Source organism: Rhyacophila brunnea, unplaced genomic scaffold (genome assembly GCF_057557595.1).
Source record: "Rhyacophila brunnea isolate RB1 unplaced genomic scaffold, BYU_Rbru_1.0 scaffold_15, whole genome shotgun sequence".
Taxonomy (NCBI): Eukaryota; Metazoa; Arthropoda; class Insecta; order Trichoptera; family Rhyacophilidae; genus Rhyacophila; species Rhyacophila brunnea.
This window is the reverse complement of record NW_028232806.1, coordinates 2,676,027-2,696,076: the sequence shown is the minus strand read 5'-3', so window position 1 is coordinate 2,696,076 and position 20,050 is coordinate 2,676,027. Positions and strand designations below refer to the sequence as shown.

The 20,050-nt window shown below is 34.1% G+C and overlaps 1 protein-coding gene across 2 annotated transcripts in view; it reads right to left on the bottom strand.

Annotated features, from left to right (window-relative positions):
• Positions 1–20,050, bottom strand: part of Pdk (pyruvate dehydrogenase kinase) — an 85,212-nt gene that overhangs the window by 64,875 nt on the left and 287 nt on the right. The gene's annotated exons all lie outside the window — the stretch shown is intronic.

Sequence of the window (20,050 nt, the reverse complement as noted above, 5' to 3'; positions counted from 1 at the left end):
CTTTTATCGAAGAACAATTTTTGGTTGGTTTTTTTTTATTACCTCATTAAAAAATGACCACTAATATTTCCTGGCAACATCGATAGTATATATCTTTGTGACCCCTAGAACCTATTTCAATTGTCAGAATGCGTTCCGCATCATTTCATGTATACGAAAAGTCTATGGGAGCCTGGACTATTTATTACTCATATGTAAGTTCTCTCATTTAATATGACTGGACAATGTAATAATTTCCGGGAAAATACAGAATAATATGGTGGTAGTGCAGTAATGGCCACGCGCTCTTGAAACACTTGTTGAAGTGGAAGAGGAAACAGCATTGTGATGAAACGAAAATAAAATCTTGGGCGAATTCGCGCGTATTCACGGGCTCGCTCTGTCTATTAATAATTTCGTATTTTTATTGAATGATGCATTCCCAGTTGCTACGTCGCGGTACAAAGATCGGATCAGATCAGAAACCAGAAAACGGAAACGAAAATAATTGAATCAAGCGTGAAGATATGCTAAAAATAATATACGCCGGAGCAGTGTTTGATAACATTTTCTCATCTAGTAACATCTAATTTAAATGCTGTCGCCTCATAATCAAAGTGACCATCTCTTTCTCCAGAACGAAACAACGAGTTGGTGCTATTATGAAACCATGCCCTCGTAAGCCATGATATTAGTCTTTTCCGAAGAGTTTTTCTCTGTATGAGCCGTAGCGCGCAGGGCAAGCGAAACGAAACTTTTTCCCAGACCAGAGCACGCTTTGACACTTCTTCAAGCAGCTCTCATTGATATTATGGCACACACTAGGACTAGATGCGGGTTGTGATCGAGAAAAAATGCAAATCTTATATCTCGAGAAATTAATTAAGTATCAAAATTTCGAGAATCTCATTTCTTGAGATATCGATAAACTGAATGGAATTTCTTAACAAAATTTGTTTAAAATACATTCATTCTGAACGGAATCCTTTAAATTTAAAGGTAATTTTTATTTTTAACCAGAATACAAATCAAATTTATTTATTTTACATATAATGAACATAACAAATTATAAATTCAAAGCGTTCACGACATGACATAAAATAAGTGTTAATAATTAAAAAAAAAAAAAATACCGAGAAGTGTGAGTTAATAATAAAATAAGAAATAAAATAAGAAAAGACATTAAATAAAATAACAAAAATAACAAAGTAAAAGTAGATGGAAGCACACAGAGTGAACTTTGATAGACCCTATCTTAAAAACTTATAAAACAACGTCCACCTAAATTCACCCTCACGTAAGTGGAATATATCAATATCCGAAGCGATTTCATTAAACATTGTTATTGCCCTCCCAATTGGCATTACTAATGGCAGGTTAGTTCTGCACCGTGGGAGAACAAACAGCGGATGCCCTCGATCCCTAAGGTATTTATCAGAGACACACAACACCACCAAGAATGGCAGAGTTCACATTTACCTAGCTAAATAATAGATCTTGATTTTTAATATAACGGAATATCAATTTTATTATCGAGAAATCGTGAGCTCTACACATTCCATCCACATAATATAATATAGTATCCCCCTCCTATTACAGTGCACGGTATTAAAAAACTTAATAATTATAACAGTGCACAGTAATTTTAATGTAATTTTCGGTGTCCATACTTGAAAAACTTTACCAAGTACCTACTCAAACAAAACACTTGTCGTAGAAACAATATCTAAAAGATGATTAAAAAACCTTATTCTTTGGAGATTGAGCCTAAATGTATGTAAATGAACAAACATAACTTGAAAATACCTAAGATAAATATACCCACTAGAAAAAATCATATTTGAAAAAATATAACTATAAAAATTTGAACCCGTATAACCATTGGTGTCGCGCCAATCTGTGCATTAACCAATTATGCTACGAGCCTCCTATCTAATTACGACCATTTAAACTAGTAGTAGGTCATAGATCAAATTGCGTTATTACTGACTATCGGTTTTTGTGTTTTAAATCAAGGAATATTAATTACCTTAATTACGGGTATAGGACGATTTGGCACCGGACAACTGGACGCCACGGAATTCGAAAATAAATAGACGTTAGGTACTTATAGGTACTTTAAAAAAAATATTTAATATTATTATTTATATTTCAATGATTATATTATGATTTAATAGTTGATGAGAATGTAAATATGCAGACGTAAACAATGATTTAATCGTGCATATGTTTAAGTTCCAACGAAAAAAGAGTTTTTTTATTTTATATAAAGCCTTAGGCATGGTAATTCTCAATCCGCGATAAAGAATACATTATGTTAAGAGTAAAATAAATTCAAACTACTAAGTAGTAGATAGAAACTGATTATAATACCTCGTCTACAGACTGTGCGGCGACCAATTGTCCGGAGGCCAGTCGTCCCATTCCCTTAATTACTAACCGGCGCCCGGCTCTCAACAAATATTTTAGTTATAACATCTACTTGAACTTGTAAGAAGCAACAAAAAATGACATCTGTCCTTTCCAGAGAAATCAAATTTTCTTGAGAAATTTTATTCAGCATTTTTTTTAAATTCAGGTTGCGGTCGGCAGCCTAGTCAGGTGACGATTTCTCGAGAATCTAAAAGTATCACATTTTTCCTCATACTAACACGAGTGGATAATACACGCTCCGAGAGTAGCATCTTGTTGACTAATGGACGACTTTTTAAAAAGTCGCGCGCTAAAAAATCGCAACTGTACTTCGGCTAGCGCATTTCGCAGATAAGTGTGTCAATAAATCTGAGGATTTTCGTCGGGCGTGCGACAGTCATTGCAAATATTATAAAATGAAAACCCGGTGAGCTTTTTTTGCTTGGCAACCGTCGACCGGCAAGTGGGTGTGTTAATCACCTAGCTCAGTGTCAAATACCCTCCACTAACACCACTTATTTCCACGTTGACAACTAAGATCAGTTTTTCTGCATTGACATATTAATATGACTGCATTTACATATACTTATAATTTATAATACAGCAAAACTTTTCTGCACTTATCTGAGTGAATAGTATACATACTTTATTTTTACCACGTTACCACGTTTTTATTAGCTCGTATTCTTGTTTGCCCGGTACAGATTTTTTCTTGTATGTCCAGTACAAATTTTTTCTTGTTTGTCCAAGATTTGTATTGGACGATTGAAGATTTTTAACTAACTTCCCGACTAGCTAGACATTTGAAACTTTTAGAATATATCAAAACACGACGACAATGCATTCTTTTAATACTTTTAGCCATCTTTAAGTAGAATTGAATTCATTTTCAGTTAATTCTGTTTTGTATGAAAAGTTATTTCGGAAGAAATCCGTAATCCAATCCACTATTATTGGTTGCTAAGGGGGTGGTCATAGCAACTAAATTATTAATATATACGTGCGTTACTATGGAAATCAATATGATAATATTTATTCAGTATTTCTATCAAGTACAAAAAAAAGTATTTATTAATAGATAGAATTGTCAAGTTTATATGATTCAACAGAAAATTTTAAAACGTGGTATATAAAAAGTTCTTTTTATCTTGTAATTATTATAACTAAACATAAACGTTGAGTCAAGTAGTGACCACAAAGAACGCCATACCGCATGTTGTTTCTTCGATGTGTGTTTGTATCCATATCACGGCCCTACATCCTGAAGTGGGACCCTCGACACAGCGGATCACAACAGCTGTTTTATACCATCTAACATAGGTACAACGAGTTAACGAGGAGTGTGTCCTCTCTCTTTGCAATCCGTGAGAGTGATTGTTCACTATGGGAGCATAGTACAACACATATAGACCCTAATCTAATCCTTCTAGCGTTACGTCACAGCATCCTTCTATGGCACTATGGAAGAAGAAACTCCGAATATCATCATAGATCAGTGGCGAAGGGTGGAGGTAGGCTGATCCGCCATAAATGGTGCAAACCAAACTTTGTCAGTCATACGTATTTGTTTTCATTTAAATAAGACCAAAATTTACAGATGGTGTTGGTTAGTTTTTAAATTCAATTAAACCCTGCGAAACCAAGCCATAATGGATAATAGTCAAAAATCTATAAAATATCTAAATCCATGCAATTAAATCATACATAACTTTGAATATTTTATAATATAGAGAATAATATTTTGTATCTATTATACTCGTAGTTTGGTTTATTCAGGGCTAAATTAATTTAATAAAAATGAAACAACAATATGTGTAATAATATATATATATATATATATATATATATATATATAAATATATATATATACATATTCTCAATCCAACGAAAACAAATTTAGTATGAATGAAAAAGTGTGCACAATTTTGTCGTAGCGCCCAAAATATACCAAAACTATTATGGTTTTCGTTTAGGCAGGGTTTATTAATTTTTAAAAACTAACCAATACCATCTGTAAATTGTAGTCCTAGTTCAATAAAAACAAATATGTAGGACTTACAAAGTGTAATGTGCACTATTTATGGCGGATCTAAACAGCCTACCTCCACCCTTCGCTACTGTCATAGATGATGATAATATGTATGAACTTGATTTTTTAATTGTTTATTTTAACTGTATGTATAGTAATGCTATTTCAATTAAATCAGAGATTGTTTATAAATGTAGCGTTTCTACAAACAATGGTTGACATTTCATTTACTACACCCGCTTTCTAGGAGCCATCCCTTATCTAAAAAATATTGCATTTGCTCAGTCTTGGGTAGAGTTGGGTATTTCCCGAGAAAATATCAATCTCGAGATTCGTGATTTCCCGAAATGATGAAATTTTGAATTCTCGAGATTCGGGATTTCCAGAAAAGAATTCTCGAGAAATCGGGAAATTTCAAAAAAACTTGTAAAAATCCTAAAATCTGTGTAAAAAAATAGACAAATTCCAAAAATATATGATTTTTTTTATTTATGTAAGAAGACAAACAAAATAGAAGCAGGAAAACAAATATAAATTAAAACATTACTTATTAAAATAGGATTTCAAAAAACCCAGACTTTCAATCGCTGCGTCTGACAATCGCGTACGCTTTTGAGACAAAAAATTCCCTGATGTCGCAAAAATTGCGCTCATTTTGATTCGACGTTGGCTTAATTGTGTTAAATGCCCTGACTAGTCCTTGAATTTTGTGTTTTCTGTCCACTTTTTTCCATATAGAAAATCATTTTTAATAAGGAAATAATAAAGAAATCCCGAATCCCGAGAAAAGATTCTCGAGATCCGGGATTTCCCGAAATGTTAAAAATTTCCATTCACGAGATTCGGGATGAAAAATCCCGAAAATTTCTCGAGAATTCCCGTCGGGAAATTCCCGAAACCCAACTCTAGCCTTGGGTATCTGCTCCTGAGACATTACGAGACGTAAATAACTGCTAATGCTTCACATCGTATCGCGGCGCTGGGCGGTTGGTTTGGAGGAGTCATTGTGTTGTCTTTCCCTTGTAGGTATTCCGGTGGTTTTTATTAGGTTATTATTAATATTATTATATTTCCATTACATTAATATATTTACATTAAATGTGAAGTTAATTTTATGGCATATAAATTGTATGTTTAATTTTTAATTATGATAGCGGCTTTTACTGTCAACAGTAAACTAGTTATTAACAGATTTATTACACATAATTTGTATTTTCTTCCATTGTTTCGTTGCTACTATTAAGTATCGGGTATTATAAATCTATCTATCTCGAAACATGTACACTATCATTAACAATGCTATTTACATTTCTACAAATGAGTAAAATAGAGTCTGCTTCTATAAGCTGGCGTGCGCCCCCCCCCCCCCCCCCCGCCCCGCTTCAGCATCCATCTCGTTCCCTCCAATTGAAAGATGTAACAGTTGAACGCGATGGCACAATGATTTCCGTGTGACGTGTACGCCAGCTTATAGAATACTGACTCTAGGTTCGCAGATTCTGCTGGATTTTGAGGCGCGTCAAGATGGGGGGAGCTAACTAACGTTGACATTGGCTTGTAATCCTTTAGTTTAGGACTTTGAAAATATCCTAGCAGCTACCTTATCTACTGTGATATTTTCAAAGTCCCATTCGTCGTAAAAATAATAAGATTTGGTTTTTTAGGGCACTCTTGCACACTATTATTCTAATGTGCAAAGAGCCTACTGCGTGACGGTAAGAGAAAACTAAGCCTGAGTTTAAAGCGCGAGGTTTCATAGTATTATATTTCTCTCACTACTGCGGTGTACAACCTAACTGTACGATGAGATCACGCGAAATTCTACGTGGTTAGTTTTAAAACGACTTTGACGTGTCCTGGTTGAGGAAATAAAAATAGTAGGTGATGGTTAATGCTTCCTCTTCAATACTCCAATAAAATTATATTAACAAATTTACTACTGATAAGATAATTACTAATTATCTATTAATTACCACATTTAAATAGAATGCTAATTATATATAATGGCCACCTAATCGTTACACGCCTAGCGCGTCTTTACCGCTGAAAGACTTAATAAACTTTTTTTTATTCATCTAATGTAACATTCTCATCTTCACTATACATAATTAGAAAACACCCCCTAAACACTAGAAAAAATCTTTTGATACTTTGATTTGAAACACAAACGCATACTGTCAAAAATTCAAGTAATAATAAATATAAGTTAATTGCCTGTATATGCCGGACATAATAATAAGCAAAAACGTAAAAGAAAATTTTATTAGATCGTGCAATCCATTCAGCCACGTGCCCGCTAATTCGTTTTGTGAAAATAATTTCAACCTTCGCTTCGGATAAGAGCCAATCTCATTGCCAGTGTCACAAAAATAGTACCCGAAAAATATTTTTTAGTTAATAAAAATAGCGGTATCATGCCTGGATAAATACACTCAACATTTCAGAGATCAAAGTGCAACACGCAGACAGTATTGGTTTACTCGATTTACTGCAGCGATTTCCAAACTGGGGGCGCGCCTCCCTGGAGAGGTTCGCGGACTGTTGCAAAGGGAGGCGCGAAAATTTTAACACGATAATGTAGCCGCAGGTATGCAGTTTGCAAGTGCATAGTTTATAAAACGGCAGCTAGTTATAAACTACATAAAAAAACAGTCCTATAAAAGTTAGGTTGTTTGCAAACCTGTATCAAGATAATAATATAAAGACTAATTTTATTACAGGTAGGTAGGTACCTCATTTCTATACTATCGTGCATGGCCCCCACAACAAGAGACCAGTTAAGTGAGATGAACACACCACAAATTCGTTATATTAGTAAAAAAAAGTTTAATTCAGAATATTAACATTTTATAATATATATGTGTCTGTGTGTGATTGTGTGGAGTGTGCGATTGATGATAATTCACATGTAGAATTTTATTTTATAATTATTTGTAGTGTATTTCCTGACTAAAAATGGCTATATAGAAACAAAAACCTTTGTTACAATTTTGGTTGAATCGAACTGAAGACTAATATAATACTTTGTCAAGAAAAGCAATGTGAGTAGGTACTGCTACCATTCGTAACATCATATTTATGCGAAACGGAATTTTCTGCATTAGATGCAATGAAATCCATATATCGAGTCCGTATAGTAGAAAAAAGCACTTTTTAATTTTATTATATTTAATTTAATGAAATAAAGGGGGGGCGCCAAGATTAGATTGTTTTAAAAGGGAGGCGTAGTAACGTAAAGTTTGGAAAACACTGGTATACTGTGTGAAGAATCTAGAATCTAGATTATATTAAAAAAAAGAACTGTACTTACACGAAAACAAGTAGATGGTAATAAAGCTTGGTCAAATAAATTAGCGAGTTTTTGTGTGATATACGTCACAACATAACATAACATAACATAACATAACATCTAGTCTAGAATCTAGAATAATTAATTAACACTTAAATGAGTCATATTTTTAATAGTGTTCTCTGTAAAAGAAAATAAAACTTTAAAATAAACTTTTAATGATTTTTTATTATCCGAAAGATCAATAGGTACGTGGCGTTAACATTTGAAAATTATTTCGGGCATATTGAATGACAAAGAGCATACTGGAGGTCACTTTTTCAAGTTACGTGAAGTTAATGGTTTATCAGTATAACAGTGACTTCACGGAGCCCCACAGAAATAATCAATACGTGTCAAATCGAAAAACCTTGGGGGCCAATTAATTGACATTCTCTCAAATCAACTTACCGCCAAATTTTGATTTCAATAAGTCGATAATTGTGGTCAGGGCTTCGGACCAGAACTGAACCGAAAACCGGAACCGAACCGGAAAAAAATACCGGCTTTTTCGGTTTGGTACATGTTCATACAAGCGCGTTAACATGATCTTACTCCCCACTCTAGTTGTCGTTTAAAAACATTTAAAAATTAATCACTTGAAGCTGAAACGAAAACCGGAAAAAAAAATTATTTTTTTCGAAATGCCGGAACCGAACCGATATATATTTTTGTACTTGAACCGGAACGAAAACCGAAACGAAAAAAATAACGGTTCGAAGCCCTGATTGCGGTCCCCGTAGGGCACGTAGCGTAGCGCCATCCTGTTGAAACCAAATCTCATCCATATGTTCAACAACAAAAAAAATCATTGATCATGGTCCGGTAACGATCTCGAAAAAAGTGTGTAATGTCGTTTTTCTTTGTGGTTAAAATGTTATCAGATTAATGCTCCCATCCCGTAGCACATTTTGAACCTTTAAACTAACATTGTCAGTTGGCAAAACCTGCCGAAATCGAAAGAACAATAATGAGGTCACCTCACGTCAGTGTTGCCACATTTTTCTATGCTGATTATAGTACAAAGGCGTAAAAATTATAGTATTTCTGAGAAATATATAGTACAGGAACATTTTTCGTCTTGAATCCTTTAAAATTATGGTATTTTGGTATATTTGGCCTAAAATTATAGTATTTTACATTTTTCGCGAAATCAAAATTATAGTATTGTACTATAATTATAGTACGGTTGGCATCACTGCCTCACGTCGAACTGCACTGCATCGACACCTGCATGACTCAATGAACGTTTTTATCATCTTCTACATGCCTACACTTTTCGACTGTCATGCCAAAATCACGTTTTTTTGTTTTTAGCGGTTGGCACTAGGTGTGTATTTTCTGTAGGAATATTGTCTATTATCTATGGTCTGCAGGTTGGGTTCTGTTCAAAATATTATCTATGGATGTCATGTCGCAAGTAATTTTAAGGAAAGCACACGTAGAAACTGTTAAAATGAATTGAGCATATAGTTGGCACTCTTCATCAGTGTCATTCTTCACTGAATTTACGGAGATGGTGCCCGTTCAAAATATTCTGCAAAATGACGAAACCATAGACTAAATTTAACACCGCGACAGCGTGACAGTTAGTAGGCGACATGCACCTCAATAATTTGATTCGCGCTTAGCGGCCGACAAGCGCCACGTAGGTCAAAATCGTTTTTTTCGGTTAGGTACATGTTCAAACACGTGCGTTCACATGATCTTACTCCCTACTTCAGTTATCGCCTGTCAATTTATGGCTACGGCCGTATGTTGTAGCTTAACCACTGGGAAATGCCATTGGAAATGGCGTATTTCAAAAAAATACTACCTTATTCTTAGGTCAATAATTATTTTAAAACAATCGTTATCCGTAGGGTGTTTTATCACATTTGAATGGTCAAAGACATGGCTTATAATCAGTATCTTTAGAATTATCTTGAAATGTGGTAATCTTGCCCATTTTTTGAATAATAAAATGCCTAATTCTTGTTAAATTTGGGATCACAAAGATTATAAATATAATTTTTTATTGTAAATATTTCACTAAGTATAATAATGTCAACATAAATTTGACTATGGTTTTATAAATGCGTTTATAAATTAATAAATCTTAACACCACTGCACATGGATGTACTGAAATATGACTATATTCTAAAACATTAGATCGAGAGGTTTAAAAGAATACTATTTTATGTAATAAAAATACTTTATGCAGTCATCAAATGTTCAAAATAAATATAAAGGATAATACGGCTTCAAAATGATATAAATAGATTATCTACAACTAGAGTTGGGTTTCGGGAATTTCCCGACGGGAATTCTCGAGAAATTTTCGAAATTTTCAATCCCGAATCTCGAGAATATAAATTTTTAACATTTCGGGAAATCCCGGATCTCGAGAATCTTTTCTCGAGATTCGGGATTTCTTTATTATCAAATATTAATTGAAAAAACGATTTTCTATATGAAAACGTGAACAGAAAACACAAAACGTTCAAAGACTGATCGGGGCATTTAACACAATTAAGCCAGGCTGATGGTGATGATGAAGCCAACGTCGACTCAAAATGAGCGCAATTTTTGCAACATCAGGGAATTTTGTGTCTCAAAATCGTATGCGATTGACAGTCTGTGTTTTGAAATTCCATTTTAATAAGTAATGTTTTTAATTATTTTTGTTTTCCTACTTCTATTTTGTTTGTCTTACATAAATAAAAAAAATATATTTTTTGGAATTTGTCTGTTTTTACACTGAATTTTACAGTTTTTTTTTTAAATTTCCCGATATCTCGAGAATTCACGAGAATTTTTTTCGGGAAATCCCGAATCTCGAGATTGAGATTTTCTCGGGAAATACCCAACTCTATCTACAACGCTTAAGGAATGTCCAGGCTTATGCTCTGAAAATACCATAAAAACTCCACTTTGACCTACGTGGGGCATGTGGGCCCTTAAATGTCGAACGAAATATATATTATAAGAATTGTACATAATATACTAATAGTCTCATATTGTCATTAAAATACATTTACACATAACATCGTAAAAATGATTCGATTTAGTATACCTAATCAATAACGTTGTATGTAGGTACATTGTTGAGCTTATTAAAATACCTACCTATGCAGAAGGTATGCTCCAAAAGTCACGTATGACTGTGAACAAATACCTATAAGTATAAGCATGTTATTTATTAGATAAAATATTGTTATCCTATCCTGGGTACATATTGTAATAATTAAAAGCAATAAAATAACTTAGGTAGGCTCGTATCTAATTCATAATGCTGACATTATCACTATTATCAGTCACCTATTTAAGTAATTAATGAATCTCGATAAACAGCATTGATTTACTAGTAATTAGGTATACAATGTAATATTAAATTTATGCCACATCACTGGACTGCAGAATTATGCACTAAATCAAAGGTCTGCAACATTTTCCCCGCTCAGGGTGCAATATTTTATTTCTTTAAAACGTCAACCTCAAAGAAAGCAAAACTATTACTAGTATCAAAAATAGCGAGACCAACACAATTTTTGTCATTAAGGGTGATGCTTCTACCTACCAGAGGCACCTAGCGGAAAAATACGAAGCTTACAATTTGAGACATTTTTTTTGATAATTTACAATTTCAACTGTATTAATTAATAAATATGTATCTGCAAACATTAAAAAGAAAATTATACTTAGTTACGTTATTATTACATTATATTTTATGGGCATATTTATTATTAACATTTAGTTTATTAAGTTTTCAATTTTTCCTCGTACAGATTTTTGACTAATTCATAGTTTTAATATTTTTTACATTTTTTATTTTTATATTATATAAAAATATAAATGTGTATAACTTGAAATCCTTTTTATTTATATGAAAGCTTATTAAGGTATGGTCCAAATATTTAAGCTCGATTTGGCCTTAGTGGCGATCAGGTCTGAACAGCTGGTTGGACCGACGAACATTTCTTCCCCCTCAGCACCGCGATTTCCTAACTCTCGTCTCGTGTGGCACCAGACGAGATGACGTAATTGTGACGTCACGTTCGAGGCATGCCGACCGCGCACAGAATAACCATAGAAAATTTTATTATGATACACCTATATGTGTATGGTGACAATGAATAGCGCCGCTGTCTGACCACTCGCTATTTTCTCGAATGCTATTATCACTCCGGTAGTACGTCATAATGATGTCATATGACGTCATGTCGACCGGGCGACTACAACTCGCAAGTTCTAACATAAGGCCCCAGAGCACATTCTAGGACATTCCCAGAGGATATGGCTTGCATCCTGTTATTCTCCGTCATATGGACATGGTACAGCATTACACCAATCAATACGTTTAGTAAGTTTTTATAAAAATATCATTAATTTTTAGTGGATATACATCACAGTTTCCGAACTAAAGGACAAGTAAACTGGTCATCTTAAGCGCAAAATACCTGATAGTGCATGTCGCGGACTATCACGTGACGTCACACGCTACGAGAAAAAAACGTGTGTAATGTCGTTTTTTTATGTTTAAAATGCTATCAGACTGATGCTCCCATCCCGTAGCACATTTTAAACCTTTTTATTAAACGAACATTGTCAGTAAAGTTAGCAAAATCTGCCGAAATCACCAGAACAACAATGAGGTCACCTCACATTGAACCGCACTGCATTTACACCTGCATGACGTTTTGAACGTTTTTTTATCATTTTTACATGCCCACACATTTTCGACATACGTCAAAATCGCGTGTTTTTGTTTTTAGCGGTTGGCTATGTATTTTCTATAAGAATCTTGTCTATTATCTATGGTATGGTATCTAGGTTGGGTTCTGTTCAAAATATTGTATATGAATATAAAATATCGCAAGTAATTTTAACGTGCGCACACGTAGAAACTGTTAAAATTAATTTTAATCAGCATGAATTATGAATTAAAATTCAAAATACTAACACATTAGAGTTGGCACTATCCCAACCGATGCCAACTTTGCGGCATTCGAGAAATTTACAGCGTCGTATGGGGAGCGGGATAGTCCCGATTCCTCTGTAGACTCATCCATTTCAATTCGTGACACTCAGTATGCGGGTACACAGGGCGCTTAACGTCGCAGAGCCAGTCCAAAAAACAAAAAAAAATCTTTCTTAACTTTCTTAATTAAGCACTACGGTGCATGGTTGCAGCATCAGTCCCATGCGGATCCGTCTCGGGACGGAATGAGCACTTAAAATCACTTCTTTCAGACACGTTTAAAGCGTCATGGAAAGCGGCCGTGCATATCCACGGCTGTGCATATATGACGGGAGGTGGTGGGAACTTTAACGTATCCATCATTGAATTTACAGAGGTGGTGGTCGTTCAAAATATTCTGCAAAATGACGAAACCATAGACTAAATTTGTCGACGTAATCGAGTGATAGTTCGCGACATGCACCATAATGTATTTCGCGATTAGGTGTATACACCGCCATTTCAAAACTGAAACGGCGACTGAATCGACGTCTAAAATGACCTTTAATGCACTGCGTTTTTCTACGTCAGCGTGGCCTTGTCAAATTTACTATTGACCATCGACCGTGGAGGTTAGGTACTAAAAATCTATCTGCAACGCGAAATGAGATGCAGATAATATCGCTGACCTTAACAATAACTAGATAATTAAATCTGTATCTGCATATAATGCCACTTTTAATTTGCGAGTTATTAGAACTTATCTGTTAAACCGGAAGTGTCAGAAATAGCTGATGTTCGAGATAATAATTGACATTGGAAAATAAATTTGTAATGCTAACAAGGGTGAGAATAATGACGTGTAAAACAATTTGTAACTGTCGCGGATGAATTCGTGAACATCGTCATAATTTTATCATAAACACAGTATAGATAACGTGACCATTTATTTTTTCCCCCAAACTGGGACACCAAAAAAAAAATTGGTACCTACTTATCCATTTTAGGCGCCTCACACTTTCATACAATACAATTAATTGACAAGATAGTAATGTTTTTTCATGTCATATTAGGTTAAGTACCTATTTTATTTATTTATTTGAAGATTATCGGTAGGTATGTTTAAGTAGGCGCATACAACGCTTGAGTTCATACATATTTTTAATAGTAGGTACATATTATTTTATTTATTAATGAAAAGTACACACAGGTATGAATACATGAAAATTTATCTTTCCGAAGAACAAATTTAGTATAGGTTTGATTTAAAAAACGAATGAAATTCTTGGCAGGATTTTTTCGAATCTACTTTTATAATTAACATTGCTTTAATGACATCTACTTTCAACTGTCTTTTTTCACTCGTCTACAACTTATTCATAAAAAAAGACCCTTTCTACCGGTGCATTAAAAATATATTCAATAATTAGATGAAAAGTCTTGTGATTCAAATTATTGGCGCGAAAGTGTTTGAACAATTCCACCCAACGACTTTCGGTTGAAACATTCCCAGTGTTCCATTCAGACACTTTTTTGCGGTGTCATGTAGTTAGAAAAAAGTGAATACTCATCAAATATTTTTGTATCTTGGTCACAAGTTTCTTTTTTTTCGAAAACGGGACATTTTGGCGCCCCGAAGCTGTGTTCGGGGACACCAGGACACGCCGCCTGAAAACGGGACGTCTGGTCACATTAAATATAGATCAGTGGTTCTCATGTGCGAACCTGGTGGCCGCCAGAGGATTTTGCTGCGGCCACCAACATCATAATATTCAGTACCCATTTAATTAAATTAACTGAGCTAACCTTAAATAATATACGTTATTGGAAATGAGTGATGACCAAGTACTTAAAAATCATTTTAATAATACCACAGTTGAAAAAATTTGGTCGAAGTTATACGTTGACCAAGAATCAAGTCAATTCAAAGAATTGACAATAATTGCTTTATTAATATTGTCGATTTTTCCTACTACTGTATACTGTGAAATATCATTCAGTGTAATGCACTTCATAAAAAAACAAATGTCGAAGCCAGTTGACCGATGTAAACTTAGAAGCAGCCATGCGGCTCGCATTGGAAAAAGGAGTATTGAGGAATTTCTATTTACATTATTTTTAAATAAATAGATATAATGTACTAAAACGTTAAAATGTCTTTTATTAAATGGACTTGTCTATAAATAAATTGATCCATTTTTTTAGTAAATAAAATTTAGCTTTAATTTTTTCAATCATAACATAAAAGCGAAATTTGGTGCGGCCACCAGACATTTCCATAGAACTGTCAATGTCAATTGTGCGGCCACAGTTAAATTTCACGTGAGAATCACTGGTACTTATAGATAGTTATGGCGCCTGTACACGTGCATGAATTTACTGGTAGCAATAGTGCATATTACTATCGCGACAACAACTGTTGACACGTAAAAGTGCTGACTGTCTCCAATCTCATTCTTCAAGAGTAAGCGAGACGCGATATTGTCATTTTACTTGTATTTATTTTTATTGTACTATTAATAATTGAAAGGTCGTAAAAATCGGTTAACCTCAGATTCGCCACTATCGTTCTACTGCGCAGGCGCAGATCGAAAAAATCCCTACTGTCGCATGAAAAGTCACAAGCTTCCTAACTTTTTTGATTCATGCACTGGAGCATATCCGGAAACTTGCACCTACGTACGCAGTTCGCCGTATCACAATTCACCCTGAAATATTGTATTGGAAACATATGGCCGTATATTAAAGACCGTCCAACCTCTTTGGGTAGTATAGTACCTACTGACATAAAATTCATGTCTAAAAAAACACGGTTCTTGTCGGTTTATACTTTACACTTTACAGGAAGCCAGCACCAAACAAATTTTGAAAATAGTCGATATACTGGGTTATTTTTTTTTAGGTTATGTTTTCATTCTTGAATTCATGAATTTTGCCAAAATCAGCTATGTAAAATTGAATTAATGTTCATATTGAATCAAATAAAATTGGAGACCGTATATTAAACAGTACACGGTCATCTCTTTCCTATAAGAAAGCTCACGGCGAACTGTGCCACGGTGAAATGTTTTACGTACAATTTACATTTTGCCACATTTTCTTGTTATGGCCACGATATTACGTACTGTCAGCAGTAATTCCATGCACGTGAAAACAGGGTATTAATTAAAGAATATGCAAAGAAAATCATCGTGCTAACAGACGTATATAATAATTAACATGATACACATTTCCCATAGACAAACAGAACAGATGTATAACAGTATTCTGCAACAGGGTTGGTGAACCTATGAGAGGTGATCACGTAGGAAAATTTGGCTGGCACGTGAACGATTTAAAAATTCAATTTTTTTATGCATAGTATTTCCGGACTTTACATTTCATATTCATTTGTTACGTCATTACATGTCAATGGCAGTGTAGCCAACAAATTTTGTTATCCTATGAGCTGTATGTTTGTTATTGGTTACAACAATTATTAGATACCAGTGAAATCCCGTGGGGGTAGGCAGATTGAGCCATCGAGATAGACCATCAGTTGTTTATTCTTCCAAGGTGCAGAACCAACCTGCCACTGGTAATGCCAATTGGGAGGGCGATTACTATGTTCAACGAAAATGCTTCGGGTGTTGATATATTCCACCTACGTGAGAATGAGTTAAGGTGTACGTTGTTTTATAAATACTTAAAATAGGGTCTACTTAACTCATCAGGTGTACTTCCTTGTACCTATCTAATTTATCTACTGATCTTCTCTTTTTTTATGTAATACTGTTTTATATTTCCTTGTTTCTAAATGTCATGTTATGAACGTCTTAAACTTATAATTTTTAATGTCCACAATATGTTGTAATTGAGCGTCGCTTGGGGGCGGCACTTACTTGAAGGGCGGCAAACCGAGGAAAATCATTTGGTATATTTAGAAATAACTACCTAAACTGAGTACTTAATAACGAAAATATCTTTCCTTTCAAAAATTCAGCTCACTGGTTGGAAACAAAATGTATTAATTAGCATAAAAGGTTTAACAGGACTTTAATTTTTGTCAGGTTTGCGATGTCTAGTTTACTTCCGTTGCCCTTCGACGTCTTTGGTGACCAGAAACGACACGAGCACGGATATTAAAAAACATTATATAAAAAATGGGGCGGCATTTTGTCTAGGGCTTAGGGACGTCACTGTTAGATAGATACAGTTGATATTCGCAGTAGCAAGCGTCAGTGAAGCATTTTATTTCATTGAAACATGGCTGTTATGTTTTCGGCAACGGAAATACTTGCCAACGGGCCCCGATCCTTCACGTGGTCCAGTGGAAGGTGTATGTCAGTAATAAGACTCGATGGATGTTTATGAATCTTCAGAGATGTTTATTCGTCAATTCTCAATTTACAATTACATGGTGTATTCAAATAAAAGGAAAAGAACTCAGGAGAGTCCGATCCGCAGTGAAACAACTCGGTGTGCAGAGCTGAGTTAAGTTTGATCAAGTTGAATGGTCCGAGTTGAATGATATCAGAATCATTTACAATAGTATAATATAGAGAGGAGAGTTACAGATACATAACATGGCTAGTGGACTGAGGAGTATGGCATAATTAACGAAGGCAATACAGTGATATATATGTATTTTGTATTCTGGGACAGATGTATGCAGAACTTCGTCAGGAAAATGGTAGATATGAGAAAAACCATAAATCACTCCTTAATTAAATCAAGGAAGAACAAAAAGAATTTATTTATCGAACAATTAAAGATAAAAATATTCAATCAACAAACCACATGAAATTTATCGGCAGTCACTCAAATATAATAACAGTTGCTTGTTATTTTGCCTCAAACATAATCGCTAAAAATGGATGTGATGGGGTATATATCTTTGAAATAAGCGTGGTTAAAATGCCCCCACGATCTCTTTGAAAATTTTGAAAACATGGAAAAAATTAATCAAATAATAAAAGATATGCCTTCGGCTGGAAACACGATGATAAGACAGAATCTCAAGAACTCAATTGTAATTTTTAAATTTTATCAACAGAATTATTCTTTAAAAAACTGCTCGGCACGTCGACAGTCGAAAAATAATATTTAGGAAATTTTAGCACGCGCACTAAAAGGGTTCGCCAACCCTGCTCTATAAATGTTATGTAATGCTTATCTTGAATTCTACACAAATAATTACTAATCACGAACATCTGTTGACCACAATTTGGAGTGAGTGTCATAAGAAGTCCCTAATGCAAATGTCCGTATTCAAATTAGACACAGCTCGAAACTAATGACGTGTATGTGATTAATTCAATAGTAACAAGTAGAGATGGGAAAACTGGTCGATTTTGAAGACTAAGTACCTATACTTAATACCAGCATAAAAAATACTTAGTATATAAACTTGTTCCAAAATACTTACTAGTATTTCGAGGGCTTGGTGTCAAACAACACTATCTACAAAAGTGCAACTTTACAGGAGAGCCAAAAATCGTTATTTTAGATTCTTGTTACTCAACAAGGGAAATGTTTATTTAAAACCTAATGTTAATATTTTATTATTTATTGTGTATTGTACATTTATCTTGCTTATGATGATGTTAAAATTTATAGGGATAGTTTAAAAAAAATATGAAAACAAGGGTTACTTATGTAGTTAGCGTTAAACTTTACTGACGATTTAATAAGAAATTAGAAAAAATTTACATAACGTTGTTTGACTATCATGTAGCCGTAAATGTAAAATAACGTTATCTCAACAACAAAAAACCACTTTTTTGTAGATAACGTTGTCTGACTATAAGCACTCGATTTGGAATACTATATAGAGCGTTTGGCGTGCGTATGCGACAAAAGTTTCATACTCAACTGAAACTAAAACCAACTCCGTATTATTAGTATATTAAAATACGTATCGGCTCAAGGAACTCAGATTGTGTATCGGCTTCAATATAATCGCTAAAAATACGCTGAGCTTCGCTTGTCGAATAGTCCCATTTATTATAAAATTTTAAATTTATGAGTTGTTTTTCTGTTAGGTTACAATATTATTGTTAACAGAAATGAATAACAGTGATTTTTTTTTTAATTTTAAACATGTTTTTAGCGGTATATAACACTCTCCTCCATTTTGCTTCTACAGGGCAAAGGACTTGCAGCACAAATTTATGATTTATCTTTAAAAGTATAACATTTTTGGACTTATTGCAATCTGCTTCTCGTAGATATTAGTCTCATTTAAAAATTGGCATCAAAAAATCATTTTCGAAAAAAGTGGACTTAACGCACTCTGCTTCTCAGCCCCAGAATAGTCCATCTATATTCTATAATCTATAGCACGTCAATAACAATATTACGCACGGCTTACTATGGCATTTTTATTTGTTTTGAAGGATTTGCATAAACAGAAGGTCAACACAACCATCAGAGTTCATAAATGCACGTGAATTAAACAATAACAAATCATTACTTATGCAAAACAATTTAAATAATATTATTTACATCGTCATCTACAATAGCCTGTTTTTCTTTTAGCAAGAATAAGACAACGTGGTTTTGTAGTGACACAATATGACGTCTAAACAAAGCGGCCTGCCTCAATAGAAAATTCGGTGTGTCATGATCAGGACACGTTTCTCTAAAAGTATAAAACAATAATGCATAATAATATCTACCGATTTGATCTCCAGTTTTTATTAAGGACATTTAGTAATCTGGTTTTGTATTGCACCATTTAATGACAACATTGCGATGGGTCTATGAATCCTATATCTTCCGTTTAGTCTATTCGGTACATGTCGGTTATGGGGAAGCCAGCGGCAAACACATTTTGAAAATAGCCGATATACTGGATTGTTTGTTAGGTTGGGTTAGTTTAGGTAAGGTTTTCATTCTTGAATTCATGAATTTTGCCCAAAATCGGCTATGACAATTAGCGCGGTTCACGTCTGGCTTCCCCATGACCGACTTGTACCGTCTATTCTTACCCGATAAAAGTTAGATAGATAGTAAAATTAGGTTGATAATAGCAATAAAAACAACAAGATATTGGTACCTACCAATCATTGTACCCCTTGTTGGTTCATTGTGTTAATAATACCTAATTGAACATTGGATGTTGAGGAGTGTGCATATATTTTATTGAAAATTAGCTAGTTTACTGTTGGAACAATAAAAAAGAATCTGACAATGTTTGGAATAGCTGTCACAAAACGGAAAAGTAAATATTATTTATACCGGTCCAAAGTTCAGAAACAATTTTTCAATCATATGCCTATTTCAATAAATCAAACTTTATTAGCGACATGCCATTGTCAAAAATGCTATAAACACATACGTAAGTTGTTTTCTTTCTAATTATATACAATAAAAACATAA